The sequence below is a fragment of the Chiloscyllium plagiosum genome, unplaced genomic scaffold (genome assembly GCF_037043375.1).
Source record: "Chiloscyllium plagiosum isolate Xiang-an unplaced genomic scaffold, Cpla_swu_hap1 HiC_scaffold_24, whole genome shotgun sequence".
NCBI classification, from domain to species: domain Eukaryota; kingdom Metazoa; phylum Chordata; class Chondrichthyes; order Orectolobiformes; family Hemiscylliidae; genus Chiloscyllium; species Chiloscyllium plagiosum.
Window position 1 is genome coordinate 50,303,959 of NW_028270162.1, and position 6,997 is coordinate 50,310,955.

Genomic DNA, 6,997 nt, shown 5'->3' on the forward strand with positions numbered 1-6,997 from the left:
TCATAATAACTTTAAAATGGACACACCAGCAGAACTGAAACTAATGTAGGTTAGTGAGAGTAGGGATGATGGGTGAAGCGGATTAGTTGGTGAGAGATGTCAGTCAGAGATGAGAGTGAATGCCTTTGTTATCAAGGCAGTTTTTGAACTGAAGGCTGGAGGTGACATGTTTCTAGCACCATTGTTACACATGCCTGAGGGAAGCCCCATAATGCACCAGGTGGTCCACGGATGAAAGACTCATGCCCAAAACATCGATTCACCTGCTCCTCAGATACTGCCTGACCGGCTGGGCTTTTCCAGCACCACACCCTTGACTCTGATCTCCAGCATCTGCAGTCCTCAATTTCTTCTGGTCAACACTGGCAGCCCATCCACTGTATTTAAATAGATAATTAAAGTCTACTAAAGCCTATTGAGCAGAATAATACATTGTGCAAGCCATGATATGGTTGGCATGGGCAGGACACAGCAGATTGTATCACTTTGGCAGAGTTAAAATAACATCAGGAAGGAAGGGACTAACTCCACCACTCCCCCACCCTCCCAAGATGTCACACCTTACTTAGTCCTTCCCTCCCCCATTGAGTTAGGACTATGGAAGTGACCTTCATTCCAGTGGGTTAGTGAACAACTTTCCATGTCAGTGTGTGAGCCGGCTTGACCCTGCACCTCCAGAAATTGAACTGAACTGAACTGAATTGATTGTCACGTGTACCGAGGCACAGTGAGAAGCTTTGTCTTGTGAGCAATGCAGGCAGATCACAGAGTTAAGTGGCACGGACAGGTAAATAATAGGTAAAGAGCGGCAAAACCATAAACACAGGAACGTTAAGAGTTGCAACCTTGAGTGTGGCATCAAGGAGCCCTGGTAAAGTCTCATCGTTGGAGGGTCAGCTCCAGGACCTCACTGCAGGAATCCCTCAGGGTACTGTCCAATATCCAACCCATCTTCAGCTGCTTCATCATCAGGTCTGAAGTGGAATATTTGCCCTTCAATCACATTCCATCTTCTCAGATACTGAAACGGTCTGTGCCCATCAAAGGCAAGAACTGGACAACATCCAGACTTGGGCGCGTAAGTGTCGAGTGACAATTGTACCACACAAGTCTAAAAGATACTTGGATAAGTACATGAATAGGAAAGGGTTAGAGGGATATAGGCCAGGAGCAGGCAGGTAGGACTAGTTTAGTTTGGGATTGTGTTTGGCATGGACTGGTTGGACCAAAGGGTCTGTTTCCATGCTGTATGACTCAGTAGCTCTAAGTGCCAGGCAATGACCATCACCGACAAGACAGAAGCCCAAGCATCGCCCCCTGACATTCAAAGGCATTATCCTAAATAAATGCCCCACTATCGATGTCTTGGGGTGACCATCGCTCAGAAACTGAACTGATCAGTGACACAAATGCTGTGGCTACAAGAGCAGGTCAAATGATGGGATATCTGTGGTGAATAATTCAGCTCCTGATTCCACTAAACCTAAGCATTATCTGCGAGACATGAGTTAGGAGTACAATGGAATATTACTCACTAGCCTGTATCAGCCTGACAACACTCAAGAAACTCAACATTATCCAGGATTAAGAAGTCGGCTTTGCTGGTATCCCACGCAACCTTCAATATTCACTCCCTCTACACCCAGTGGCTGCACTGTTTACCATCCAGAAGATGCTCCGTAGAAACACGCCAAACAGCAACTCCGTCACCTGCAACTGGTCCTGTCTGGGGGATAATGACAGCAGATTAATGAGAGCCTGCAAGATCCTAATTGAGTGAATCAGCACCCTAACTTGGAAATGCATCATCATTTGTACAATATCACTACATCAATATCCGAAACCTCATCCTCAAACGCATCTGCAGGTGAGCCAACATCACATCGACTGGGCAACTTCTGGAAGGCAGCTCATGCCCACAGCGTGTGTTGGTGAGTGTATCAGTTCTGCTGTGCCAGGGTCAGACACCTTCATAAAGAGGGGAAGTTACAGGACAATGCTGTAAGGTGAGATCGCCTGCACCCTCAGCTACGTATCGTTCCATGGATTTGGGGAGGGGGGAAAGGGGACAGAAAATATTCAAAGAGAGTTAATACTGTCAAAATGGGCTGTGTTTACTGAGCTGTGGGACTTTCCATATGGCTCCCACTTGGGGATTCAAACAAGTCTAATGAACTTTTAACAAACAAATATCCAAATTCGCCAGGAAGGATAGTCATTCCAGAACACACACTAAGTGCCAGCAACTCTCCAAACACATGGCAAAGCCCTCATCATTCAAACTGCAAGCTCTGTTACATACCATTCCAGTGGACTGAGCTGCAGCATACACTACTGCCCTCTGCTGCTGAACGGGAAGAGGTGCAGGCTCTTTCATTCATAGAATCACATCTTGGTCACAGCCTGTTCTCAGTAAGAGCACCTCCAGAGGTCCAATTGCCAGCCTTTTCCCCGTACTCCTGGAAATCTCTTGGCTTCCAATAGTCATTCAATTTCCTTTTGAAAGCCGTTGTTGAAACTATGATTCTAAGACTCTTTCTGACTCTACCTCCATTGCATTATCCTCTTTATTCCCCTTGATGGTTAACTGCCATATATTCTTCTTAGATTCGCCCTTTCACGTTTTTGTTTACTTTTCCACTATTCCTTGAACTTCAACATGCAGCTTGGATCCTGAATGTGTGATTGAAACATACAGTATATGTGCAGCATTACCCATGTGGCTGGTGGGGAAGCAATGGTTTAGTGATGCTGCAGCTGGACGAGAAAGCCAGAGACCCAAGGGGACCTGGGTTTGAAACCAACTATGATGGAATTTGCATTTTAAAAGATTGGAATGAAAAGTCTGATATGACCATGAAATCATTTTTGATTATCATAAAAATCTATCTGGTTCAACTGGTCTCATCTACATATGAGACCAAATACAGAACAATGTGATTGACTCTTAACTCCATCTGAAATGGTCGAATAAGCCACTCAGTTATATTAAACTGCTAAAGAGTCTCAAAGGAATCAAACTGAATGGACTGCCTGTCTTCAGCTGAAGCACCAGAAACAAGAATGGCAAATCTGGTCCTCTTGACATTGCAAAGTCCTCCTTACTGACATCTGGGGACCAGTGCCAAAGCAGGGAGAGACTCAGTCCAACAACAGCCTGACGTAGTCATGCTCAAGGAATCCTATCCGAGAGACATTGTCCCAGACATCCCTATTACCAACCCTGGCTATATCCTGTTGCACCAGCAAGACTGAGCCAGCAGAGGTGGTGGCACCAATGATATACAGTTGGAGGGAGTTGCCCTGGGAATCCTCAACATTGATCCTCGACCCCATAAAGTTTCCTATACATACTGTACTTCAGAGGGTCCCAGCCTTGGCTGTTTATACCTTCACCTTTTATTCTTTATCCTCACGTTTTCCAGCAGGAATAAAACCACATTGGGGAGTCAGCAGACATGTTTTCTAACAAATACAGTACTATGATGCTGGCGATCTTAAATAAAAGTGGGAAGTTCTTTTTCTCTGAAGGAGTTATATTGGATATGCAATGTTAGCTGTTTTTCTCTGAATAAATTCTACCAGACCTGCTGAGTATCTCCAGAACTTCTAGTTTTATTAAATTTCTAAGCTCAAGACAGCTGAAGTCAATTATGTCAACATCCTAATCATGCGCCCCTGGTTCCCTATACCCTCTTCTCAGTCACTAATCTGAGATCAGTTCAGGTAAAAACAATGACTGCAGATGCTGGAAACCAGATTCTGGATTAGTGGTGCTGGAAGAGCACAGCAATTCAGGCAGCATCCGAGGACGGGCAAAATTGACGTTTCGGGCAAAAGCCCTTCATCAGGAATCTTTTTTCAAGGCGGCAGTAGGAAGAGGTGTCCTCGAGTTGGCGTTTGGCTTCAGCGATATAGAGGTCAGTGCGCTAGACTACCACTGCGCCCCCTTTATCCGCTGGCTTGATGGTGAGGTCGGGATTGGAGCAGAGGGATTGGAGGACTGCATGTTGTGAGGGTGAGAGATTGGAGTGGGGGAGGGGGGTAGACAAGTTGAGGCAGTTAATGTCCCGGCGGCAATTGGAAATGAAGAGGTCGAGGGCAGGTAATAGGCCAGCGCGGGGTGTCCAGGTGGTTCCTGATGAAGGGCTTTTGCCCGAAACGTCGATTTTGCCTGTCCTCGGATGCTGCCTGAACTGCTGTGCTCTTCCAGCACCACTAATCCAGAGATCAGTTCAGCCCACTGCTCAGCACACCGTGTTTTGGAGCTACATGGTGTAAGTACCCATGGTGGCAATGAAGGTGGGAGAGTCATAAAGAAAGCTGATAAGTCAGGGTCTTCCATAGTGGGGCTTGGGACTTCAAGTGGGTGGAAGGACAACAATGATTACTCAAAGTTCTGACTAAGCCACAAACAGCTTTGCTCCCATTCTAACAGGCAGTTGCATTCCCAGCCCCCAACAACCCTGCTCTCACAGGTCTCCTCCCCAACATAACTGGCTCTTACCGAAGGCTCAGAGGGATTTTCAAGCCTTGTCTGACAGCGAGCCCATCTGGGTGAGGTGAGCAGTGAATTACATTCTCAACTGCCCTATGATTGGCCTAGTAAGCGATTTATTAACTGCTAAAAAATCTCAAAACGGGAATGAAACCAGACTGATCACCGAGCATCGAGCTAGGCACCGGAAAAGACAATGAGGAGAAAGTGAGGTCTGCAGACGCTGGAGATCAGAGCTGAAAATGTGTTGCTGGAAAAGCACAGCAGGTCAGGCAGCATCCAGGGAACAGGAGAATCGACGTTTCGGGCATAAGCCCTTCTTCAGGAATGACCTTCAGGAAAGCCCTTCCTGAAGAAGGGCTTATGCCCGAAACGTCGATTCTCCTGTTCCCTGGATGCTGCCTGACCTGCTGCGCTTTTCCAGCAACACATTTTCAGACTGGAAACGACAATGTCTGAAACAGCCCTGCAAATCCTCTTTTCTGACATCTGGGAGCTGGTGTCTCACAGACTAGTCAAGCAACAACCTGACCGAGTCACACCCACAGAATCATGCTTTACATATGCAATAACTCCTTGCAAGTCCCAAGGAGAACCACTAATTAATCTCCAGGCGGTGTTTACGGAGTATGAGCTCCCTTGGTAACAGGTAATGGCCTATCCAGCTAGAACTCATCACCTGAGCCCTCAATAAAGCAGAGCCATTCAACTTGCACCTGCTCCAGAGACATGTGATAACATCTCTGAACAAGTTGATTCGAAAAATAGGTTAATAAAAAATGTAAGATTTGGTAGTGGCCTTTGTGATACCGTGGTCATGTCCCCATCTCCAAACTAAGTCGTCCTGGTTTATGTCTCACCTCCTCCAGAGATGTGTCACCACAAAACAAAAGATTTTAAAAAAAATAAAGCTAAGGGCTCTTGTAGGCCAGTGGTAGTGCCCCTGACTCTGCACAGAGAGGCTCAGGTTCATGTCCCAATTGCTCTGGACGTGGGTAATGGAGCTGATAAGAACGTGTCGAGAGAGCAACTGGAAGACTGAACAAACAGCGGTGATGGTCTAGTAGTGAGTATTGCTGCCTTCCAAGCTGTTGACCCAGACTTGATTCCTGGATACGGGAAGTTGAGTTTTGGGCTCTCTTGCATCACAGTGGTAATGGCCCTTCCCCTGGACTGAGAGGCCTGGGTTTAAGTCCCACCTGATCCAGAGGTGTGTAATTACATCTCTGAACATGTTGCTTAGAAAATTAGGATAAATTACAAGAAAACAGGCATGGTCTTCTCTGTCCTTACATCCCCCTCACTTTTGATGGTTTGCATGGCCCATAATGGGCTTTGCTTGTAAAGGTCTACTTGGCGAGACAGGTATTTTCCTGGTGGCGGTTAGGAACTTAAAGAAACAAAAGAAAATATCATGGTGATTTTGGTGCTGGGAAAGTCACTCAGATGCGCATGATAGCAATCCAGATATAAACAAAGAAAAATAAATTAAACAATCCTGTATAATCACAGATTGCATGGACTCTGAGCCCAACTATTTACTTTGCAGCGTTGTTGAGCCTGTGGACAATGTGTACGTTGCTTGTGGGTGACCACACTGTTTTTGTTTTTGATATTTGAAACATCTTTTGCTGGGTTTTTGGTTGCACTCCCACACTCCGAATCTCTGGGCACCCAGGTCAAAGGGGTGAGGCCAGATCAGAGGATGCCCTCATGATTCTGCTCCTGGTCAGGCTGGTTATAAACTGGGCCGGGGGGGGGGGTGTAAACTCTGCCAACTTCCTGCCCCTCTTCCACAGCTACATTCAAGTCTGGGTGTTGGCGGAGAGAGCAGTGTCCACGAATGCCCTCAATGTCTGGAGAAGAAGGTGGGCACCACAGGGGACAGAGTGCTTTATCTCCCCCTCCTATTCCATTTTGATTTAGTCCCTTCCCTCATTCTCCATCTTCCCTCACTTTTCATAGTTTGTGTTGCCTTGAACAGACTTTGCATGTAAATATTGATATAGCTGGACTGATGATTTAGATTAGATTACATTACATTACAGTGTGGAAACAGGCCCTTCGGCCCAACAAGTCCACACCAACCCACCGAAGCGCAACCCACCCAGACCCCTACATATTCCCCTTACCTAACACTACGGGCAATTTAGCACGGCCAATCCACCCTAATCTGCACATCTTTGGACTGTGGGAGGAAACCGGAGAACCCGGAGGAAACCCACGCAGACACGGGGAGAATGTGCAAACTCCACACAGTCAGTTGCCTGAGGCGGGAATTGAACCCGGGTCTCTGGCGCTGTGAGGCAGCAGTGCTAACCACTGTGCCACCGTGCCTGACGGCAGTTAATAAAAAGGTCACGGTCATTCGGTGGTAGGGGAAAACAAACGTTTGGCTGTGTGTAATAGCACTTCTGGATATAAAAATAAATAAAAACAGACCCAGTTGAACTTCCAATAATGGGCTTTTCATCCATATGTCTAATTGGCTGGTTTCTG